Source organism: Desmodus rotundus, chromosome 8 (genome assembly GCF_022682495.2).
Source record: "Desmodus rotundus isolate HL8 chromosome 8, HLdesRot8A.1, whole genome shotgun sequence".
NCBI classification, from domain to species: Eukaryota; Metazoa; Chordata; class Mammalia; order Chiroptera; family Phyllostomidae; genus Desmodus; species Desmodus rotundus.
Genome location: NC_071394.1, coordinates 44469341 through 44495256, shown reverse-complemented (window position 1 = coordinate 44495256; position 25916 = coordinate 44469341). Strand labels below are relative to the sequence as shown.

At 41.2% G+C, this 25916-nt stretch overlaps 1 protein-coding gene and 1 pseudogene across 2 annotated transcripts in view; one reads left to right on the top strand and one right to left on the bottom strand.

Moving 5' to 3' along the window:
* The window catches only part of FAM110B (family with sequence similarity 110 member B), a 150843-nt gene that overhangs the window by 18595 nt on the left and 106332 nt on the right, over positions 1-25916 (top strand). For both annotated transcript variants that reach the window (XM_045181730.2, XM_045181729.2), the window contains exon 2: positions 12084-12181. The gene's annotated coding sequence lies outside the window, so the exon portion shown is untranslated. The remainder of the gene's footprint in view (positions 1-12083; positions 12182-25916) is intronic.
* On the bottom strand, positions 2443-2627 carry LOC112315641 (translation machinery-associated protein 7-like; annotated as a pseudogene).

The window sequence follows — 25916 nt, the reverse complement described above, 5'->3', positions numbered from 1 at the left end:
GTGAGCACACAGTGGAACATACGATTGATGGATTATAGGATCGTACACCTGTAACTTATGAAGTGTTATTACCCACTGTTACCCCAATAAATTTAATTTTTTAAAAAATGCCCTTGATGAACTAAAATATGTTTTTTAAAAGTTACAAGTATATAAAGTGAAACTTAGTGAAATGTGTATTCTATAATTAAGTCCTATTTGGAAACAAATTTAACTAATGGAATATTAAACTATTTCTTATTACATCATTTAATTTATTCTGTTTTTATGGTTTAATTATACAGTTGACCCATTTACTCTGAATACCTCACGACATAGAAACTAGGGTGTCTTTCAAATGCTTTTTAAATATGAGAAACCCGATGTCTCTTTGGCGTGGCCAGAGGGAACAAGAACATGTATTCTCTATGCCTCTTTGATGATTTTTTAAATCTTCAGAATAAGTACTTTTAGATAAATGATTATACTGGGCGGAAGGAAAGATAGGAGCTCAAGTAAAATCTGTCTTATCTCTTGTTGCCTAGCAAACAACCCTCCCACTTAGTGGCTCAAACAATAAAGCTTTCCCATTGTTCACGTTTCTGTGAGAATCCCGGGTGTCTCAGGAGCCACAGTCTCAGTGTGGCTGGGGCTGCAATTCCCTGGAGGCTGGATGGGGCCTGGGGGTGCGGCATCGGATGGAGGTGTAGCCAGGTGGCAGGTGAGTTGATGTTGGCTGTGGGTGGGTGGGAGGAGCTCAGTTCATCCTGCCTGGGCCCTTCCCTGGTGCTTTTTGAGCCGTTTGGTTATAGGTTGAATTCTTGAAGCTTCCTGAAGGATGATCTTTCATAATGTCTGAGACTTTACCCAACTCCACATGTCCAGCAACTTCGAATACCATCACATTGGGGGTTAGGGTTTCCACATATTAGAATAATTTGAGGAGGGAACTCAAACATTCAGTCCATTGCAATAGCATTATTACTACTAATGGTTGAAAAGCATTTGCTTATTTACTCTGTTTCAGGTTCTAAGCCAATAGTGTTAAACCCTGAGTAGAACTGAGATTCAAATTTGGGATAACATATTTGACTGCAAAATATATATCTATAGCCACTAAGCTACAAATACTACCTTGTTTAACCAAGTTTTGATGATTAATCAATTTATTTTTATGTGATAGACCAGCAAGCAGTATTTTATCCAATATCTACTTTTTTGTGCACATCAATTTGAGATGGACATAAAAGACTTCAAAGACTGTGTTTTTAAATATACAGTTTAGTTGGGGATGTATGGCTCACATAAAACAGCCAAGCAGTCAAAAATGGTGGCAAAAGATTACATAATACATGCTGTATTTTATGGAGTAAGTTGTAATTTTTATAATGCAAGTCAGTATCACCATGAAGATAGCAAAATTGCCTTCAATGTAATGGGGCCATGAATTTGATGTTTACTCATAGTGTAAATCATTCCTGGCCAGTCATTTATATTGATATTAATTTCTTCAAAGCCCTAAAGATAGCAGAGAGCAGACATTAATGAAAAGTTCTGTTCTTAGTGAAACCTTACCCTCTCTTATCTTACAGACGTGCCGGGTGGCCTGGCTCACAGACTCCACTTGCTTACTTGTTGGGGGCCGGCATTGAAGGGTTCAGGCGCCCTAGCAGAAAGGAGACTAGAGCAGGGCTCTGTGGTGCTGCTGATGCTCGTCCTTCGGATCCTGCTTTCATACACACAGTGGTTTATGTGTAGCCTGTCTATTCAGCAGGGCCTCACCGGGAAGACGCCCCTGGCTCTACATCTCATTTGAAGGCTAAGGTTTTCCTGTGACTTGAGAAGTAAGAAGTGCCCAGTAGACACATGCTACAATGTGGATGGGCCCCAAGGACATTCTGGGGAGTGAAATGAGCCTGTCACAAAAGGACAAACGATGTGTAATCCCATTTAAATGACGTGCTCAGAGTAGTCAAATTCATAGAGACGGGAAGTAGAATGGAGGTTGCTAGGGGCTGAGAGGAGAGGGGAACAGGGAGTTAATGTGTAATGGGTCCAGAATTTCAGCTTTGCAAGATGAAAAGAGTTCCGATGTGGCTGGTGGTGAAGGTTGGACAACAGTGTCAAAGTACTTAGTGCCTCTGAACTGTTATGTACACTTAAAAATGGCTAAATGGTAAATTTTATGTTATATGTATTTTACCACAGTAAAAAATGCAATAATATAAAACAGGATATCTTAATAAAATCTGCATTTGACTGTTAAAAAAGGTGCCCAGTAGATTGTATTACATTGTATTTATTTATTTTTATTTTTACAAAAGTTTATTCTTAAATATACGGCAGGCTCCAAGACAACACTTCATTCTAGCTAGAGGTGGCAAGAGATGTTATGATGGGGAATCCAGATGTTAAAACAGGAATGGAATGACGGATCACTATTGCCCCAGACATGAGAACAGCTCACTTTTTGCCAGATTTCTTCCTTCCACCAGTGGCCAGGGGGCCTGTTAGCTCCTCAAGTTTCTTCTGCTCCTCTTTTTGCTTCTGCTGGAATGCCTTATCTCTTCCATCTCCTCGGTCTGTTTCTTGGGCTGCTTCAGGGGCTTCTTCCTGCCACCTTTGCAGCCAGATATGGCGCCTGCCATATTACATTTCATTAACATTATGCCTAGTTTTTGTAGGAAGCAGAAAATATCAGTGTTGATGCTGGCATTGTTCTACACTTGCTTATGAACAAAATGACTAGCTTTCTTAACAAAAAGATCAAAGTAGAGATTCTTTGGCCTGAAATCATTGCCACCTGTTCTGGAAAGCCCATGAAGGGGACTCCAGTGAAATTATACCCCTCAGCTGAGGCCAGGACAAGCCCAAGCCTCAGCGTTGTTAAACAGAGATTCATCTCTTGAAGACCGAAAACACAGTGTTAGAAAGCGGTGCCCTGTGGGCTTGATGAGCATAAGGAGTGTGAGTATCTTCACACTGCTTGAGTGACACAAAGAGTCCTGTAGTCCAACCTTGTCTATATGGTGGAGGCTAGTTTTTAAGGCAAAAATGGAGACTTTAGTTTCATTAATACTCTTTCTTATTTGGTATTTGGAGATGCCTGGAAGGAAGGAAAGTGGCCAGTTTATAATCGTAGCAGAAGACAGAATTTTGTTGACATAATTTCTTGGCATGATATTCTAGGGTTATTTAAATGACTATATTACAGTTTCAGTTTTTACTTTTTGAGGAACATAGTGCCTGACTTAATAGACAGTCATTTAAAATTTATAATTTATACACGTTCCTGACAATGCTTCCCCATTTCCCCCATTATCCTCCCCACCTCCCCTCTGGTTACTGTCAGTTTGTTCTTGATGTAAATATCTCTGGTTGTACTTTACTTGCTTGTTCATTTTATTGATTAGGTTCCACTTATAGGTGAGATCATATGGTATTTGTCTTCCACTGCCTGGCTTATTTTACTTAGCATAATGGACAAAGCCAAAGGGGGTTAGGATCAAAGGTGGGAAGTGGGAATGGCTGGGGTGGGAGGGAGTGATGGGGTTAAAATGGAGACTGTACTTCAACAACAAGTTAAAAAATGTGAAAATAAACAAATAAATAAATAAGAATAATTATAAATTTAAAAAATTAAAATTAAAAGTAGAATTATCATATGACCCAGCAACTGTACTTCTGGGTCTATACCTGAAAGATTTGGAAATCAGGGTCTTGAAGAGATACCTGTACACCCATGTTTGTGGCAGCATTTCTCACAACAGCTAAAATGTGAAAGTAACACAAGGGTCCCTCAATGGATGTATGAATCAGCAACATGCAGTGTATACATACAATGTAGTGTTAGCCTAAAATTTTCATACACACTGCAACATGGATGGACCTTGAGGACATTATGTTAAGTAAAACAAGCCAACCACAAAAAGACATATATTGTGTGATTCCACTTACAAGAAATACCTAGAGTAGTCAAATTCATAGAGACAGAGAGTCGAGTGGTGGTTGGGAGAGGTTGAGGGTGGGAATGGGGAGTTAGTGTTTAGTGCAGAATTTCAGTTCTACAAGGTAAGAGTTATGGGGATGGGTGTTGGCAATCACACTATTAAATATTTAATACCATGACGTGTATACTTCAAAACAGTTAAGATGGTCAATTTTATGTGTATTTTACTACTATGAAAATTTTGGAAAAAAATAATTTAAAGGTTGGCCTCCAGATAAGAGACAAACTTTCTGCGTTAGGTTGTAGTGAGTTCCTAACTCCTGTGTTTGTTGAAAGAAGGTTTTTTTCACAATGTAAGTTAATAAGGGATTTTGCACATACGAATTTGAGTAACAACAAAATACATATTTTTTACAATAGTTTCTTCTTGACAAAGAAGTACAGTGACTTTGGAAGAACATGCTGACCAAAGAGGAAATAACTCTTAATATACTTTGGATTTAGGAAATCTCTGGAATTATATCAGAAGGCAATTTTTTATACCAATAATGAAATATCAGGAACAGAAATCAGGAAAAAAATTCCATTTGATATAGCAACAAGAAAAATAAAGTACCTAGGAGTAAACCTAACCAAGGAGGTAAAAATCAGAAAACTACACAGAAAACTCAGAAAACTACACAACAGTGAAGAAAGAAACTAAGGAAGACACAGATAAGTGGAAGCTGATACCATGTTTATGGATTGTAAAAATTAACATCATCAAAATGTCCATACAACCCAAAGCAATTTATAGATTCAACACAATCCCTGTTAAAATACCAATGACATATTTCACAGATATAGAACAAACCTTTCAAAAATTTATATAGGACCATAAATGACCCTGAATAGCTGCAGCAATTTTGAGAAAGAAGAACAAAGTAGGAAGGATCACAATACCTGATATGAAACTATATTACAAGGCCATTGTAATCCAAACAGTCTGTATAGGCGTAAAGAATGGATACATAGACCAATGGAACAGAATAGAGAGCCCAGAAATAAACCCAAGTCTCTATGGTCAATTAATATTCAACAAAGGGAGCAGCAGCATAAAATGGAGTAAAAATAGCCTCTTCAACAGATAGTATTGGGAGATTGGACAGCTACATGCAAAAAAAAAATGAAACTCGACCACCAACTTACACCATACACAAAAATAAACTCAAGGTCAAACATTTTTAATGAAGGAGATTCCTTCCTCTATTCTTTCTAACCAAAGTACCATATTAGTCCTACAGAATATATCAAAATCATTCTCCTTTATATGTTCTTCCTGCTGGAATTTAGGCTGGGAACCACTATAAACTCTGTTTGCTTTTTCATTTTATTGATCTTTTATAAGTGACAATTATGTTCAGCTACTGACTCACAAGTATTAAAACCCTAGAAAATGACATTAATAATTGGATCATGACTAATAACGTGCTAGGTTTAAAAACATGTATTTGTAGAGTGTGAACAATGAACACATGCAACATGTTTTTCAATATATTATTTTGGAACCAGGCACATTTACCTTTAAAAGAACTTTGAAACACTGACACGATAGTAAACAGTTTACAGCTTTTTCCATTATGACCCTTTTCAGAAACTTCTGTCTTGGACATAACATCTCTGTGACTATATGTAGGTTTGCGAAGTGTCACTGTTTATGGAGAATCAATGAACAAAACTGATGGGATGCACCCGAGTGAATTTAATTGTACACCAATGGTACACATCTGAGTGAAACTTTGCAGTGCACTTTTCTCTTTTATTGTAAAGCCTGGAGATATGCAAGGATCTTAGTCAACTCAGCCCCAATAAATTATTTATTAGAATACATGAAAGGCCTCTGTAAGGTTGTCCTCCCCGCATGTGAGGAGCATCATGGGGGGTGGTTGTGATCTTTTGGCTTTGAACCTCAAGAGGATGTCTCTGGTTGTGTAATCTTGTCTTTTTGGAAAGGAAAGATAATTTTCTGGAAAATTTTGAATCAGTGATTTATACCCAAGTGACTTTTCTATACCTTGCATTTTTACTCATTTTTGTTGAAACACTTGATTCCAAAGTAGGTGTTATTTCCATTCACCGATGAAAAAGTGGGTAGGAAGAGGTTACTGAGGATCAGCCACCATGGAGTATTTGCCCTGCACTGAGTCCTTTGCTGCCTTCTTTCTAGTAAGTTGGCATTTGATCTTCAGAATGACCCTCTGGAGTAGAGGCTCTAATTACCTCCATTTTACAGACCAGGAGACCTGGGCTTTGAAAGGTTAAGTTACTCCAGGTCCCATAGTGAAGGCATGGAAGCAGGGTTTGAATCCAGCAGACTTCAGAATGCCTAAGAGTACCCATGAGGAAATCATTTTGTTCTCAATATTGTATCCCAACGCCAGCCTGCCTGGATTCTTCAGAGAGTTGCTCACCTGTTTTCTGTAGCCTGGAAATAACAGCTTTTGCCTGGGCTTACTCCATCCCACCTACATAACCCAAGTCGATACATGGCTGATGGGTTTATGATCAGACAGGACATAAAGAACTAGACTCTCTTGGATCCCTGATTTGTTGAGAAAGCTCCATGAAGCGTCACCTCCTGGGCTAAGTCCTAGGGATTAAGATAACCAGACACGGGTTAATGGTTTATCTGGGAGACAGAGCCAAAACTGGTCTTTATGTCTGGGCTGATGTGTTCATGGAGATAAGTGAGGCACCCCAGCATGAAGGGAGGAAATGATGAAAGTGTGAAGGAGTCAAGAGAATGCATCTAAAAGTAGGGATTGTCGGAGCTATGCTACAGATGAGGGGGCTGAAGCCTCCAGACACACATCAGGAGGTGTGGGGTATTTCAGACTGGACGTCGTGTGCACGGCATGAAGGCAAGAAAAACAAGGCCCCATGAGCACGTTCTGCAATCATTCAGAATTGCTGCACACAGCGTGTGGGGAGAATGGTAGAAGAGCTATTGACTCGGAACCAGCCAGAGCAGCATTTGATCCCGTAGTGGGTGGAGAGCCACCAAAGGAGTGTGAAGGTTGTAGGCGTGGGGCAGGGGGTGGTAGGAGGGCATAGTTGTCCCTAGGTAAGACATCAATTTTGCGGCCCTGTGGAAGGACGGTTGAAAATCTGGGCCTTAGGAGACAGATTGTGAGGTGGCGATAATGATTCAGGTAGTACACTAGGATGAAATATTAGGAATAGAGCATGGCTGAATTCCTGGTTCAATAAACTTTCTGACACCAGGTCCCCCTGCCTCATGAGGCAGTCTGTTCAAATGTGCTGTTGTTCGGTGCTGGAATGCTCCTATCACGAGCCGCATTTGCCTCCCTGGAACAGTGCCACTCAGAATGGTGTCTTTTCCGATGATACCAGCCCCGCTCCCAGGTGCTTCCCTAGTTAATTTAAATATTTCCAGGTTCCCTTTTTACCTGCTCATGCCTCAGTTTGTCAGGTTCTGAGAATACTTAACACTCTTATCATCCTGGACAGTATAGTAGGTACAGGGTGATTCCCAACTCATGCACCATCTTTGGGATTTAGCCATGGAAGGCATGGCTGCACTACAGAGGATTTGGGTACCTGAGCCAGGCTTTAGAAAGGAGTTTAAAATGAGTACCTCCATAGCACTCTCGAACATGACCTATACCCCTACACGGGTTAACCAGTTGGAACAGAGTAGTACTTGTGTGTATTTGTGTTAAATTTGATCCTTCTCTTGGTTCAGCCTGTAATTTCACTGATGTTTATGCCATAGCTTAGGGCTGACTGACAAACTGAAACTCATAGGTCTTTTTCAGACTCATTAATTAGTTCATACCTTCTACCAGGGGAGTGCATTCCTTACATTTCTTGGATGATGAACTTTGTAAGGGCAAGGGCTCTTTCGTATTTAATCTTGGTGACTTTTTCCATCTAGTGTAGGGACCAACAGGAAAGTCCCTCAGGAAATATTTGTTAAATGAATGATTTTTTTACCTATATTTTACAGTAATACTATAAAATTGTTCGGTTTTCTCACACTTAGAACCATGATTCTATTACATAACATCTTAGCCATTTTAAAACTTGCATCAGCTATAACTTTGATAAGCCTGTCTTGTATCTTTATTTATATGATAAATAAGTATATTCATTAGACTAGGACAAAGCCTACTGATGCTTAAGAGGTGCTTCCCAATTAATACATCAGATGTTTTTACAAATAGTTTTAGAGTTGATTTAAAATTCACTGATTGAAAGTGTATTACTCAGTGAATTTCATAAGTATACACGATAATGTACCCACTATTACCATTATGATGTAGATCCTTTCCACCCCTCCAATGTGCCTCTTTACAGTGAATCCCTTCCCCCACACCCTCACCCTTGCAACAATTGATCTGCTTTCTGTTGGTGTAGTTTTGCCTTCTCAAAAATGTCACGTAAATGGAATTACACATACAGTCTTTTGTATTTCCTTCTTTCCCATAGTATAATGTTTCTGAGATTTACGTATGTTGTATGCATCAGTAATTCTTTTCTTTTCATTACAAAGTAGTATTCCCTTGTGTGATATAGTATGATTTGTTTATCCATTCAGCAGTCGGTGGACATTTGAGCTCTTTCAAGTTATGGGCTGTTATGAATAAGGCTACTGTGAACATTCTTGTACAAGTCTTCGTGTGGAACGTATCTTTCAGTTTCTCTTGGGTAAATACATAGGAGTGGAATTGCCGGGCCATGTGGTGCGTGTGTATTTAATTTAATAAGAAACTGCCAAATTATTTGTCAAAGTGACTGTAACATTTTGAATTTTCCACCAGCATTGTATAAGAATCCCGGTTGCTCCATTACCTTGTAAACACTTGATATTTTTGTCCTTTTAAAAAAATATGTAATCTTTATTATATTTTTTCCATTACCATTTAGTCCCCTTATACCTCCCCCCCAGCAATCACCACACTGTTGTCCATGTCCATGAGTCCTTTTTCCTCCACCCTCTGACCCCCCTTAACTAGATATTTTTGCCCTCTTAAATTTAGTCATTCTAGTGAGTATATAGTGGCGTCATATGAAGGTATTATTTTGCATTTCCATGCTCACTAAATTATGTTGAGGATCTCTTCTTGTGCTTACTTGACATTTGTTCATTTTCTTTGTTGAAAGTATGTTTAAAGCTTGTCTATTTTTTTAATGAGGTTGTTTGGCACTGAATTTTAATACCATTAATCAGTTTCTGTAAGGAAATATAAGGAAGGTATTTTTGTTGCTCACACACTTTCAAGAATGTAATTTCTTTCAATGGTATTTTTGTTTCCTGTGCCATTCTTTTGCTCTTTTGGGTATGTGTAAAGTGGTTCTTCTGTCATCTGTTGGTCTAGTTTAATTTATCTTACTTTGCTTCCCAAACATATACTCTTTATTAGATCTGTCAACTCACTCTCTGGGAAAACCCCATGTGCATTTACTTACTACCTGCCTAAACACACATTGGTCACTTGCAAACTTTGATTCAGTTAAATGAAAGCCTCCTTAATTATGTCAGTCATCACGGTACAGTAGGCAAGGACATTGCTGCACAATTGTTGGTTCCCTCGCACCCAGCCCTGTATAGTGTAAGTAACTGGGGGTCAACAGATGCCTGTTCACGATAGTAAGCTGCTGACCTAGGAAACCTCACCGCTAAGTGCTCTTGAATGACTCCAGAGCTTTAGAGAGTAAGAGTTCTGTCTGAATTGATGGATCTAATAGGATATTATCTTGAAATTCTTACTTTAAAAACTGCTTATCTAAGCTTTGACTGTAGAACATCTACATTTTGCTTGATAGCTATCTATAAAATCTACTTGAAACTGCATTGTAGCAAAGCTATGATTATGATTTGACTGTGAATAAGAAAGGGAAATTCTATTTTGAGGATAGGTGTATCTAGGTCGGAGAGCCCAGGAGTATTTCAAATTTCCTTTCAGATTTTCATGGACATTCATTGCTTAATCTGGCTTTGTCAGGGGAGTAAAAGGCAGAGTTTGTTCTTGGACATTAGTAGTATTTTGTATTAATATAAAGTTGAGTTGACTCATTAAGCGGTGTTCATGCTGTGTAGAATAATAGATGTGGAGCAAAACAGATGAAATTATACCTCTTAGGAGGTTATTTATGGAAGTTATAAATTGATTGTAATTCAATGGAGCACTGGATTGGCCCTTAGGAAATCAGAGATTTAAGACCAGTATTGCTCTGTGACTTTGAAGAGGTCACTTGGCCACTGTGGGCTTTTGTTTTCTGTGCTATAAAATGAGTCGATTGGAGCAGGTGACCATTCAATCCCTTATCTTCAAGAATAGGTGCTATGAGTGACTTTTATTAGGATGATTTTGATGTCATATGGCAACTTTGAAGACAAATCTAGTCCTGCAGTGCTTCCTATGTGGCATCGCTCCCGATCCCAGTCGTAATTATGTGACTCTGCTATCTCTGCAGCATTAGGATGGGAGTTCAGCTCCCTTATTTTCTCTCTTCAAAATGTGAGACGGAAAAGGCAAAAATAATGATAAATATGAAAAAGGATTTTTGATACAATTTTAGGACAAAACAAAAAACACTGGTTGCAAAGCAGAAAAATATAAAAACATTTTCTTTGTTATTATGGGTCACAATCAATTTAAATTGGGCGCAAAGATATTTTTTATTTCTCTAACGTTCTATTAAATGTCCTGGATCCCATACATTTCAGTAGACACATAAAATAAAATCTTAAATTGCCATAAGCTTGCCAAAAAGTACCATAAACTTGGAGTTTATATTTCTGTTTTATTCCAGTACTAATTTTACTTTTGTTCCTGGTGAACTTTGCTGGGTAATGGGATAGGAAAGTAGGTAGATTGTTTTCAACATTTTAAATGTGAGAGTGTGAAGTATCATTCTACTTGTTATTTAAATTGACATTTTCAGGCTTTCTTTTATTTTTTTAAGCTAAACAAAATTTAGGCCAAGATTTGCAGGCTTATTAATAAACTTCTGCCAAATCATTCATTACACATCACTCCAGAAAGAGGATCGTGGTTGGGAAGCTGGCATCGACCTTAATGAAGTGCTCTTCACCAGCATCTGTTGAAGCCCTGAGTGCCTCCTTAAAATATTTTACTGTTGATTACTTTTATATCCATGCAAAATAGAGAGTAAATCTCAATAAAAAAAGATATCTACTACAGTCAGAGCATTTTTGTTCCCTGTCTGAGCGCCCCCACTTTCACAGAAACAAAGGTGTACGCCGAAAGCAGATGCTAGTGGAGAAGACGGTCAAGTTTTCCATTGTGTTATTTTTGTTTGAGTTGTCAGGTGTATGGATTATAATCACTTTCATGATTCATTCACATGTCTCCCGATACATTATGTCCTGGGAGATACTTGGATAAAAACACATTTAGGTGTCGGATGGCCCTAAGGACATGACTTTCTTCAAAAGGCCTCCGTTTCTTTCCGCCTTTGGAAAATACAGTCACGTAATATGTGGGTCTGAGCATGTGCCCAGTCCACGCTGATTGTTTCCTTCCTTGAAATGAAATACTGTGTACTCAAAATTTGGGGCAGCGCCGCCTCCGAGGTCTGTCCTCCCTCCAGGAGAAAGAAGCCCTGGCACAAATGGACATGCGTGTATGAGCTCACGCTGGAACTGGAACTGCGTTTGGAGGACGAGATAAAATGCTACTTTGTAATGTTTGACTTCCTTGCAAACATGAACAAAGTTTCTGAAATATAAGATATGTTTTCCTCCCCAGTTTGCAGGAGCTTGTGAGAAGACTGCATCATTCCCTGCAGGATTTTGTGAACAAGTGGTGTTGGGGATGTTGTGTTGGGCATCTGCAAAGCCACGCGGGGGCCCCCAGGCTAACGGCATTGTGCAGGCTCTTGGGTTTGTTTCCCACGGAAGGCACAAACACAGCCTTTAGTTCCTTTATTTTTTCTAGAATCAGTTTAGAGTTTGCTGGAGCAGCTATGCTAGAAAGAGGATTTGGACGCAATCTTTTTCCAGGTATATGAGGAAATGTACTGTGTTTGTTCTTTTGGTAAAAATCAGTTTCTTTTTAATGATACCTTAAACATCAATCACTTTAATTCTCCAGAATAATTTGTGTTCTGTCTCCTTTTCTTTTAGAAATCCCCAACTGGATATTTAGAGCACCTGTCCTCGTCGTTCTGAGCCTTGAATTGGAAGTTAGCAACACTTTCTAAGGCCTGAAAGGGAAACAAAAGGTAATTACATGTTAAAAATACACTATTAAATTCATGTATAACTCTGATGATCGTCAACACGACCTTTTATTCGCCGAGCAGAATTTAGGTGTCCCCTCCTGCCCCTTCTTCTCCTGCCTTCATCCTGCCCGCTTTTCTCTGTCAGCTTTTTCTTCTCTCCTCTTCCCCTCTTTTCTCCTTTTCCTCCCCTCCTTCCCTCTGTGTATTCATTCACAGCCACTTGTGGAGTTTGTCCCCCGGTGCTGGTCACTGTTCTGAGCACACACACTTCATCACATTCTCTCACGCCCTGGCAGAAAGGAGGGGACTGGCAGAAACCCCCTCTGGAACTTGCGGCCCGCCCACCCATCCACTGTGCTTGCTGGCCTGCCGGAGGCTGGTCTCAGCTCCTTCCCCTTCCTCACCATTCCACTATCTCCTTGCTCCTGCCCCTCTTCAAAGTTGCCTGGGAATTTGCAGGCATTATAGCTTTTTGTGCGAATTCTGTGGACATGTAACCTCCCCAGTTTGGACCGTTAGAATCGGATTCCCTCATGGGGATAATAAGTAAAGCAGGGCCAGAATCCTGGCTCCTGACCTGTGAATTTGTTCACTATTCTCACTGTGATGTGAGATCTGGTATATTCCTTCTAATCACTAGTATAATACATATGTTGCAAAACAACGAACTGTCACAGATATGTAACATAAAATGAGCCTGTTGACATTAAAGCCACTCCCCAGAGATAATACGGGTTAAATTGGGATATGCATATTGACTGTTTTCCTGTCTGTGCATATACTAATGTTGTTAATAAAGATGTTCGAATGGGGGAAGATAACTGGGGTGAAGGTGGTTTTGTGATTTCTGCTCAATATCGCACCTTCTTTCTTTCTCGTTCTTCCTGGCCTTTGCTAACTGAAAGGGCAGTTTCTGTGAGGTGGGAGCCATTGGCATTCTCGTGTGCTTGGCTCAGTTCGCTGGTGTTCTGTAGTCACACGGGAGAAGAGTGGCTGCTTACCTGCTATTGCATTAAGAAAGCTTTCATCATCCAGTATGCCGTAGAGCACCTGGACTCGGGTGTTGCCAGGTCAGGGCGAGCACCTTTGCCCTGGGTGCTGGGTGGGAGTGGAGACCGTCTCCCTAACTGCCGCTTCTGCAGTACACACTCCAGCGTGGCTCTCGAGACATTAGTTTCATTTCTTCAAGTGTCTCTGTCTGTGCCGAAGTTGACAATCGTTAGTCGGTCGATAGCTAGCACAGTTGTCTTCCTCCTAACGGGACAGCACCCGACCTTGGTTCCTTGGTCAAATCCTGCTGCCTTGTCCTTTAGCCTCAGAGTTGACCCCCTGCCCCACTTGGTGCTCCCCACTATATCCAAATACGATTTGCAGTGATGCCTACAGCCCTTATGCCACCACTCCACCAGTTGTTCTCCTGTCCCCTCACACTGTCAGCTGCCGAGGTGGGTGCCTGGCTTGTTTGGCTTCGCAACAGAGCTTCGTGTGGCCAGGCACACAGTGGGCCATACCTAGGAACCACGCAGCTGATGACCATTGAAGGGACATGGGGCATCTGTCCAGACCAAGACTCTTTTTTCCTGGGATGGCCTTTGGGTCACATGCTCCTGGGACCATTGAGCTGTGCCAGCTCTGAGGCAGGACTTCAATTCCCTTATTGTGAGTTTCTTCAGAGACATTAGGGTCCAGATTTATGAGTTATCTTATGGACCGAGGGGTAGAGCTCTGGCCATATCAGCCCTGGCCCCCTTCCTGTATGCTGCTGCAGCTGTTCTCATAGGTGGGGCAGAGGGCAGGCCTGGAGAGCCAGACTCCTCGGGGTCAGTGGGAAAGAATGTGGCTTTGGCATGAGGGGGACCTGGGTCAGCATCAGCACTCTGCCACATATAACACATGTGACCTTGGGATAGCTGTTTATTCTGTGTTTCTCAATTTCCTCATCTGTCAAAGCAGGGTAACAGTGGCACCCACATCGTAGGACAACTGAGCACATTATAAATGCGTGCGTTGCTGTGTGGACTGGCACAGGGGAAACGCTTAATACGTGTTAGTGGCTGTTGTCACTGTCATCGTCCACACAGTGGAGAAACAGCATTTACTTCTGGTGGTATGTGCACATGACATGAGGTGGTGTATATAAAATACCTCGTGCCGGGCACGAGTGTCCTGCCCACGCAGCCCTCGGCCACGATGCTGAAACGACAACAGCAGCATCAGCGAAGGTGTTCAGACCGCGACCCTGAATGCTGGCTGAGGTCAAACAGGAATAGCCAGGAGTGGCGGCAAGTTTGGTTTGTCAGCCAAACAATACTACTTACGGACAACTTGTGTTATTCGAAATCTCATCATTAGTTTATGAAATCATTTCTACACTTTGGTCACAAAAATGAATTCCTGAAAGCACTGATTACGATTGACTGTTAGAGTGTGCAGAAAGTTATGGAGCCCTATAGTTCTTTTATTCTTATCAGTGCCCACTTCTTAAATATAAAGCGTGGTATTTTCTTGGCTTTTTATGAAATTTCTAAGCTAACTTAAGAATAAGGACAATTAGATCTTGAACAACACTAGAATCCATTAGCCCACGTGAACCGTTCGCCTGTATGATCACAACATGTACACAGATAGGTGTTATCATTTTGGTGTCTCTCATTAGCCTTCTGTCATCGTTCTGAGCTGTGAAGTATCCTGAGGTATATCACCCATGCTCTCTGCTTGTTCCAAAACTGTGAGAGGGTATGTGCACTGAAATTCATTAACATTTGATGCTACTGCATCTGAACTCAATGAGGCTTATACAAAAACTTGGATGTGCTTTTCTCTATACTCTGAACCAAAAGCACATCTGAATCACTGATGCTTTGGAGAATTTCTTATCATTTGTTTTACACGTTTGTTTTTTGTACACTTGAGACAAATGACGTTATTTAGCTTAAGAACATCTTTTAAAGAAAGGAGTGTATAATTGAAGGGACTGGAAGTCACCTTAGAAAGTGACCGTTTTTGAGTCCTTCTGGCAATACAGCCCTGTCTTGTTATCTCTGCACCCATGCCCGGCCTTGGGAACGCTCAGTGAAGATGGAAACTAAATTGAAAACGCAGCAAGGGAATGAATTGGAGAACTGAACACGCCTTTGTTTGAATGCTGAGAATATGATGACTTTTCAAATGTGCCTTTAGTATTACTGTAACACAGTTTAAACTATCAATAAAGACATTTCAGTGGGAGTGATATTTTGTGTGTATTTGAATGCGGTGCTTGTTCTTTCCTCAGTTTAGGACGCTGATGGCATGGAGTCTGTCTCTTCCTGCCTCTGCCCTGCCTCCTCACTCCCCCCTTCCCTGTCTACCTTCCCTCCTCCCTGCTACCACCCGCCTCCTTTTGGGATGGACTTTGAGCAATGGACAAATGTGTCATTTGGCTTGTCTGTCCCTGCTCTCACAGCGTTCCTGTGCAGTGGCCTGAGCTACTTTGGAGGTCCTGATGAGAATTCAAATAACAGCAGTAGCTAGCATTGAGCAATAATGCCCCTTCCTTCCTGCATCCTTTCTGCCGTGGTGACTTGCACTGTGGTAAACCCCTCTCTGTATTTGCACACCCCAAAGAGGGGAGCTGCCAGCCCCTCTGTTGGAATCTGTGGTGGTACATCTCTGCTATTGACATAACTCTAGTGCTTAAATGCTTTTGTCAATGTCCTTTGCTACATCTCTTCTCAGCGCATTTGAGGTAAAAGCATTCTGCCTCTATAACCATCACCGTATTCTGGCAGAGAACAGCATTCTGGTTGCATCTCACAGGAAGACCCAAGCTCGGGCAGTTTTAACATTCTCTTCTCTGCCAGTGCTCATTTGTCGTGGCCTAAATCTAGCACCGTGACACCTCACCTTGCTCAGTGTTCTTCTCAACGGTAGACATTACCCTCTTTTCATTGATTTATTCTCTGAAATTTGCCTAACTTAAAAAATTTGATTTTGTCACATGATTCTAATAGATTATAGTTTGTCTTGAGATTAGACAAGAAAAAAAAATGCAGCTACTTCTCAAAATTGGTAGAAGTGCCAAGTGAAAGTTTCTGAAAACCACGTGGTTTAGTTGTTGCTCTGAATGGGATAAATTAGTGATCCCTTCTCCTCCCACCCAGAGGTGAGCCTTTGATTTAAACTCTCATTGAGTTTGCCTCCTTACTTGATTTTCGTGTTGATCTGACCTGAGTACCATCCAAGAGCAAGCCATTTCAGCAGGTGTATATTTCAGTAAGTAGTTATATACAATTCTTCAAATCCTTCAAGTCCCAAGAATTTGAATTTTATCTCTTCCAACTCATGAGTGTCTGTTTCTTTTTAATTTATGTAATATAAACTTAGATTCTTCTAAACTGAATTTCCTAATTGATGTCCAGTCAGCTATTTATTTATTTATCTATTTATTTATTTTTACCATGTTTTATTGTTGAAGGAGAAAAGCATCTGATGGTATATTTTGGTTTTTCAGATGTTTTTGAGACCATTAAGTTACCAATAGACCTTTCATGTATTAATGACATTAAGGTACAAGTAAATATTAGAAATTGTTTTCAGCTTAGTCTAATAATCTCAGGCTCTGCTTAACCTTCTACAAGCCTATACTGCAGTATATTAATTCTAATTATTACATCTGATTTAAAAAAAATTCACCCCATTTCAGCTTTACATAAATGTGTCATTTGGCTTGTCTTCTCTAAAAGGAAATTTGTTTATTGTATTGAGTTAAAATGTTAATGATTTGTCACATACTTCAGTTATGAAGATGAATTTGTGTTTTAACAAGGAATATTATTTATAATCTTTAAAATTTTTTAGGAGCATCTCTTTTCAGTGACTATGGTTCTTGACTATATGTTCCGACTTCTAAGTTAATTAGAATTGGAAAACAGACTCTTTCAAAAATCTCTTTCCTCTCTTTCCCGCTGTTGCTCAGGGCGCCCACGCCTCCTCCTCCTGTTTTCCTTTTCTCTCGCCACCCACTGCGGTTAGCATTTCCTCTCAGAGGCCGTCCTGTCTTTGCTCTCTGCCACCTGAACAGATAGGCATCATCCAATGGGACACAGGCAGGGGCTGTCTGGCTTTGAAAAGCAGGGTAAATGGGACCAGATGAATTCTAAATTGTTCTGACCTAGTAACTCTCCCAATATCTGTTTCTTAATCTTCAAAGGAGGATAATTATACCTACTGAAAAGCATGTCATCTTTGTCTGTTCAAATGATTGCTAATGACATATAAATGTACTGTAGCCTCTTTTCACTTAAATTTTGAATCTCAGGTGTTAGTCACTCTGGATCAGGTGGCAGAGCTGCTGTGACTCCTCATCAACCCTGGGAACAGTGTCAATGACTGTTCTCTCTGCTCGGAACTGTGGCGTCTTTTGTGTATGAAATCGTGGAGTGTCTAAGATAGAGACGTAGCAGATTTAACTTTAACTCCTTGATTTTACAGAGGAGAAAACTGAGACCATTTTGCAGTTGCCTTCATTTAATACATGTATGAGAATGTAGGAAAGATCTCTTTTTCTATTGCTATTCTTTCTATCGGCCAGCTTCGTGTAATCAAAATGTTTATGGAAAGTAACTAGTGCATTAAATCACATTAAAAGTGATCAGCTTTCAGTGCCCACCGGAGTAAGGCACAGACTTGCTTCATCCGAGACCTATAGGAGCATAGCTGGCATTCAGAAGTTTCCTAAGTGGCCATGTGATTGCATTTGCTCATTTAATAGTTTACTTGACAGACGTGCCCTGGGCATTCTCAGTACCTTCTGAAAAGATGAGGCTCCTGCCCTGGAGAACCACACTGTTAGAGTTTATGAAAAGGCAGCCCCCCCCCATGTCTTTGTGAGGTAAGTCTGCCCTGTCACCCTCGGTGCCTGGGATTAAGTTACTGAGAACCTGACTCTGAACCTGCCAGGGCCCCGCCCCACTGGCCCTGCTTCAGGACACAGGACAAACCCTGAGTCATCCTCGCTCTGAGAATGTGGGGGGACTGGCTCTCCGTGAGAGCCTCCGGGGGTGTGGGCCATGTTAAAATTGCAAAGAGGTTAGGTCAGCCTTAATTTGACTTGAAGAATGAATGCGTTTCCCTCAGAGTGAATGTACTATGTTCTTTGCTGGTTGACAGAGGGGCAGGGGCTACCCTGAAGTTCCACAGGCAATGTGCCAGTGAGCAAGCGGGCCACGTTCGCCAGCTCCATTTTCCTTCTGTTGCCTTTTAAACTTCTAACCATCCATGCAGAGTCCTATGAACATGGGATCGCACTGCATTTGCATGACCTTGAAATGTTATTCCTTAGTCCTCTCATCACACAGTTTTTAAAATAGTAATTTATTAAGTCATTGCTGTCTACTGGGCCGTGCTGGGAGTCAGGCGAGTCCGTTGGACAGTGGGACAGGTGATGGGAATTCAGAGCTGAACTCCTGGCCGCCCTCCGACAGTGGACTGAGTTGCCGTGGAGAAGTCGGCCTCCTGTCTGAAGGTCACTTCTTCTTTGACTGACTGTACCTGCCGTAGCTCTCCTTGGGCGATCCCCTTACTTTTTTTTCCTGCAAAACATTTACCTTTCGATTAGGGCATGAATTATTTTGACCCAAAAGCATCCTGTTTATGTTCCGTGACAATTCATTTATTGAACAAAAGCAAAGCAATTTATTTACTGAACAGAACAAAGCAAAGCAAAAGCAGTTTGCTTTTCTCTAAGCATTTCATTTGGCCACATCTGAAACGGTGCTCATGAAGAGAGATTGAGGTACAAACACATGGAGACCCAGGAGCTCTTGGATGGGCTCCTCCCAGGTCAGGACCATTGGTTTTTTATGTTCAGTTTTAGTGAACCCTAAAATTTTCACTTATATTTTTCTTTCTCTACTATTCTTATTTCAGCAACCTGGTTGGAATGTGGTCATTGGTGAAATAAATTTTAGTGACAAGTTCATGTGTGTGTGTGTGTGTTTTCAGCAAGGGTTTAGCAATGGGAAAACCTTAATTGCTAGGGCACATCACGGTAATGTAAACACGTGAATAAGTACTAAGTGGAAATGTTCACCTAGCAAGAACTAGGACCACCCTTTTAATCTAAAACATGGTGACGTTTACCACTCTTCTTCTATTCTGCGCTTTTCCCCAAACTTAAGGTGTCCTGTCATGATTATGTATTTTCATATACGTATTTTATATATTGAATATATTGTGATTATGTACACCACTTAAATATATTTTTGGTTGTCCCCATCATGTAACTGTTGGTAATATTTCAGCCAATGTGTTAGCAAATGTTCCTTCATTTTGATTTGTTTCTGCCTATTTGGGGGAAGATGCAGCCAGAGGGAATCACAGCAGGTGTACCGCAACCTGGGGAGTCTTGTTGCCAGGTAGGGAAGGGGAGTGTGCTACCTGGGATGGTGCAGTTCACTCACCATAGTGCTCGCCAACTGTCACAAACATGTGGCATCGAGGTTTTGTGCTGTAGTGATTGGCGAGGAAGAGCCTCAGGTCAGCGATGCCTCCTGATGGGAACCATCTGGTAAGTGAGGACTTCCCCTGAACAAGTGTGTATGTCACCTCTCCCTCAGTTTCAGCTATAGGACTCGGTTGTCCTGGAGTGAATTTCTGCTTTGCACCAAGAAGCAGCACCAAGAATTACACTTACTTGCTAGCACCCACGTCTTTTCATATGAAATAAACAGGAGTCTAGTTTCAGCTTCAAGTATGATTTGGCTTCAGATAAGCTGTATAAACTCTCCAAGCTTTAGTTTCCTCTTGTTTGCCATGAAGAGAAATAGATTCTGATTTTTCTGCTTCTAGAAGCCATATAATTTTTGTTTGACTGGTATAATCAATCAGTAAGTTAGAACGTTGGACCAAAAATATTGTTATGCTTTCCTTTTAGAAACTGTAGTCTATAGTTGATCCAGGATATTACACTAATTGCATTTATGATGAGGACATTTTTCAATCACAGATGTTAATTGATTTAAAAGTAGAACATAATGCATTTTCATTAAGCTGTTGAGAAACAAGGTTTGGGTGTTTTCTCCTGATTTTTTCTGGCTGACTTCAACAGTAATGAGAACTCTGTGTGAAATGTTAATGTCATTCAGAGATGATGTTGTGTGACCCATTTTGGTTTTGGCTGCTTTTTACACAGATTGTTTTACACAGTGTATCTATTCCTAGTTTATTCAGATTTCTGGTTTACCTAGATTTTTTGCAATAGAAATTTTACCCCATAGGATCTCCCCATCTCATTTTTTGGGGCGGAAATCCAGTTAGGTGATACCAACACAGCCCCTGAGAGCCATGTGAGGGCTCCTTGGACTGTCCTTGTTCAGCTGGCTAATGCATGCACCCCGTGTGCCAGGGTGTGATGGGGCAGGACTGTACTTTTCTCATACACAAGGTAAAGGTGCGAGTGAAGAACGTGTTTCCTGTGTGTTTTGTTTTTCATTGTCTAAAAGCTATAGTCTTTGTGAAAACCAGTTATCAAATCTCCCCTTGCTGGACTCATGTATAAGAATTGAAGTAGAATAGACAAAGCGCATCTGCTCATTAACATGCCAGGACTTTTTCTGACTTCTAGCTGTCCCCCTTCACAGTTTGGAAATAGGCCTTGTTGCTTTCAGCCCGAGACTTTGCATGACACATTCGTCTTCATAACACATGCTTGTCCCTCAGGGCACCAGGAGCCGACACTGTTTGCCCCGAAATGGATGAGATGATTTTCCAAGGTGCAGATGGAATGCTCCAGGGGTTGGCTGATATTTAAAGAACATGAATGAAAGCAATAGATACCTCACCAGAGCACGACCCAAGAGCTTTCTGACAAGGACTCTCTCCTGGAATTTGAAGCCCTGTCAGTGGCTATTTTATGTCAGCTAGAGTTGTTTGTCCATGGGGTGTGTCCCTGCCCCATGAGGGGAGGCTGCTAGTAAACGTCATCCCAGCTACTGGCAGCACGTGGTTCAGAGAGCCCTGTGCATCAGCCAGGTGGACCCTTAGGGGCGACCTGTGTCAGTAGTCAAAGCGCTCAGACGCGGGAGAGTTTGGTTTTCAGACGTGTTACTTCAAGCCACGTTTTTTTTTTTGTCAGAAAGCCGCAGCGTAAAGGAGTATGGCCTAATGAAAAGTTCCTTGTAAGTCAAGAACTTTCATTTTCATTCTGAAATGAATCACTAATTCTTAAAACCATGGGAAATTTAATCTCTTTCCTCTTTGATTTTCTTACCCAATCATACTAGCCCCAGATCTGAAGACTTCCCTGGTGTTTACTATTGCAGGCACTCCTTTAGCTCCTCGACATGCATTCCTTCATATAATCCTCATAACAGCTCTGTGGCAGGGCCTGCCATTACCCTCAGTTTGTAGATGAAGAAGCTGAGGCATAGAGAGGTGAAATAACCTGCCTAGGGTCACACTAATAAGCAGTATATAGGATTTTAACCCGATGACGCTGGACCTAGTATATCATTCTCTTCACTGCTGTGCTATATTGCCACTCCAAAAAGCTTATATCAGGTCACCTGATTCCTTTGTATTTGGTTTGACTGTGTGAATATACACTTACCCTTTTATGGAGGCTGTGTGAACCAGTGAATGTGACTATTGTTTCTCTGGAACATTTTGGGTGGCCTGCATGAACACCTTGTCTGTGCTATTTGGGCCTTACTTCCTGTAGCAGTATGGGCTCATACCCACAATTCCAAGTGCTCAGTCCCCAGGTGCCTCTCACATAAACCGCCGTGGGGACGATGACATCTCCAGCGTTGTGGCACGCAGATTGTACAATTGCGTGCCCAGCCCTTCATAAGCTGGTGAACAGCCTTATTTAGAAAACTTTCATGAACCACATAGAAAATGAATATATTGCATTGATGATAATAATTCACACTTTCTTTATAAGTTCACCTTAGTGCATCAGAGCTACCTTTCACCAACTTCATAGGTCAAAAATGTCCACTTGAAAGCAACAGATGCCAGGTAAATAAAGAAGCTATTAGGGTTGTAACAGAGGAATGAAAATAAGTACATACCTGAACCAATTTCTAATTTGGATAGACATTACTTGGCCAGACTGTGGATATTTCAATTACAAAATAATCAGCTTGGCAATTTTGCAAATTACGGGCATCACCCAATAAAATAAAAGACAGTTTTAAATATTTTAGCTATCACTGAGCTCCAAGCCAACAAAACTCACTCATACATTGGATCTGAGTGATTCCTGGATACTCTTTAGTTAAATACCAGTTGTAGTTAAAATCAGGCAGCACTTGAAAGCTCTCATGAGAGAAGGACAAAACATTTAGTGGATGAATTGAAACAAACCCCTCAAACTGCTTTACCAATTAAAGATGTTCAGTAGGTGTTTAGATGTTCACCTACTAAAGATGTTCAGATGTTTAAATAGGTTATATACCATTTATACTACTTAGTTTTAAGAAATAATGAATTAATTGGCTAAAATAAAAGGGTTTTTTTTTTAAAGCAGCTTTCATTATTTAGAAGTGAAGCTTTCCAGTCTGTTGAAGAGTTATTTTAAAAAATTCTTGAAGTGAAAATATTTGGGATCTGATGGTAAGTTAGTGTGATGTAGGTCTGTGCCATCGGGGACAAGTGTCGCCACATGTGTGACGGGAGCAGGCAGAGCCCCGGGTCTGCACAGGGCATAGCATGCTAGAATTGCCTTCTCTTAGCTGCTCAGAGCAGCTGTCGCCACAGCTGCACAGTGGCACCCCCTGTCCCTGGCAGTATAGTTACACCCTCCCTGGCTGCTATGTCACTCTTCAGCCCCAGGGTTGACCAGTAGAGCTTGCAGTGAGCTCCATGAGGACAGGGAGTTGGGCCTGTAGGGCGACTGCTCCACACCCCAAGTCTGGAGCAGGGTGTGAGTCCTAGCGAGTGAGTGCGCCACGGTCCCTAAAGGAATGCACTGAACTACTTCCTGATCTGACTGTGCATCCTTTGCGCTCCAGAGGCATAGGTCTTGCCTGTTTCCATGAACAGCTGTACTTTATGTGGCACCTTTTAGTGCATCAGGCCCATTTTACACTGTGTCGCTCTGCCCCTCGGCCCGAGTTCCGTCTGATGGGCGTGTCCCTTAGTTGATGACAACCATTCAAGGTTTATCTATTGAGTAAGATTCAGTGGCCACCTGTGCAAGCCACCGCAGTATGGGGCACAAACCAAGGAGTGTTTTCATCATATGACACTAAGGAAAGTAGATGGTAATACCGAAAGGCAGGCATTCCCTTAAAAAGAATTTTGTCCTTTCAGCTAAGAGCACTTCGTTAACATGAGAAAAATAAAATGTGATACTCATTGAGCACGGTGGCCAAGTTAGCATGCTCAGGTTAGCTATAATTGAATTTTCATATTTTATGCAATTGTCAGAACAAATCCTTACTGTACATTAATACACAGACTTTCAAATAAAATCTGAACTCAGTTTTCTAAGACTTCTAGATTCTCAGAAATCATTTGTACATTTTATGGCAATTCTAAACAGTGAAATTCTGTGAGGAAACTGAGACACAGAGAGGTTATAGGAGCCCAGGCATTAACTGCCAGATAGAAACCAAAGCCTTGTAATTCCATGTATTGTCCTTTCTATTACAACACAGGGTCCGGCAGATGTAAGGCCTGCTTGAGTGTGGTTGGTAAGATAATAATGTGGGTGTAATAATTCACAGTTTTAATTTGAACATTCCACCTAAAATGTCATATGATATACTTGAGTTGATATTGTTATGTTACAGAATAACATGCTTATGACTCTGTAATAAAAAGGGGTGTTATTTGTGCCGCACCCTGTGTGTATACCAAGATTCCTCATTAAACACTAGTTCCCATTAACAAATCCAAGATAACCTGAATGTCTCAGTACAGCTAACACATTTATAATTTCTTCCTTACGGGTTCATCTTTGAGAATCCCCTCAGAGCAGTTTTTCTGAGAAGGAAATCCCTGTGTACATCTTACCCTAGGTGAACGTACATGTACAGACATACGTTCACCTTTCTTAACCTTCAGCCTGTATCACTTGCTCACATTCACTTTTGTAAGGAGAGCGATTGATGCCAAGTTAGGAGGGATCCACTAGTTGTGCAGTTTAAAATACTTCGTCAGCGTTTGTACTCTACATTTGCACCGTTCTGCCAAGTGATGGTTGGGTGCGGGGGCTTCCTGATTCATTGTATTGATCATGGTCCAGCTGAATACCCAATGCTCAGTGGTTTTATGAATGCTAGAGAGAATTTGCTTTAAAATACATAGTGTTACAGATGATGGGTGTGTGTGAGGGCAGTCCTGTCCAGAAAGTATCCAGCCACGTACTATGAAAAATAGAGACATTTATTGAAGAAGACACAAGATACAAGAAACACTGTAAATAGGACAATGACACCTCAGTCCCCTTCAAAGTAGGCATCTTGGGACCTCACACAGTTTTCCCAGTCGCCATCAGCTGCCCCGTCGTATTTTCCTGAATCTCATTGATAGTCTGAAATCTCTTCCCTTTCAAAGCTGATTTTAGTTTTGGGAGAAGTCAGAAGTCACAGAGCACCAAATCTGAGCCATAAAGGGGCTGAATCATTTAGATGATGTGATGTTTCACCAAAAAAACTCTGCACAAGACATGATGCATGAGTGGGAGTGTTGTCGTGATGAAGCTGCCAGTCACCAGTTGCCCATAGACCAGTTGGCCTTCTGAATCATCTGAATAGTTTCTGTGGAGGAATTTTCAAGCCTAACACAGAATTTGATGCGGATTCGTTGCTCTACTTGCTCATTCATTTTGAATGTGGTGGCCACACAGTACACGTGCTCACTCAATGCTGTCTACCACAGTGAAGTTGTCACTGTTCATGCGTGTGCATTCCGGTCCCCTCTCCTTGGCTCCCAGGTTACATCGATGTTGCACAAACCATCCTCATTATATTATTTCTAGAGCTGATACTGACAACCAAAATATTAACACACTTGCAAAGCAGAAGAAAAGAGGGATGGAAGACTTACGAAGGGAAAATTTTGGTGACGGTAGGGAGCGTTTTCAATCCATACTGAAATGGTATTCCAGGAGTCAACCTAATTAGGTAGAAAAAGGAAACTCAGTAGATTTCTTTCTTATGAAAACAGTGAAGACTATACAAAACACTGAGACACTCTTGATTTTTTGGAAGCAGTGACATGAACAATCTGTAGGATTTTTAATGGCGAAATGATTTTTATGCCTTCGTCCAAGAGTCCTAGCCTATGTGTAGGGCAGACGGGTTAAGTAGTTGAGCTTGGGTATCACAGCTGGGTTTGGGGAGGGTGCCTGCAGTGAGGTTGGAGGACCAGGAGTGTGTTTATAAACTAGCTATATCTGGGGTGTCCCTGGAAGCTGCCACTTTTTTGTTTCCTCCTCCCATCTCTTCAGTGTCGTCGTCCCCGGAGGTCGCCAGGCCTGGGCTGTTGGTCCTACTCACCAGGGCACAGCAGTTGACCAGAGGCACCAGAGACCTCATGAGATTGTAATTCATCATTGGCCTCTTTTCCTTTCTCTGTCTTTGTTTGTAAACTGATATTAATTAAGCAATGATACTTAGTAAATGTTTGAAGAACTAATTTCCTGCCAAACAGTAATAGAGGGATTCTGTCTTGGTATAGTTCATACTTGTTTTTGTAAATGATCACTCTCTTGTAAAACTTGAGAGGCTATTAAATGTGTATA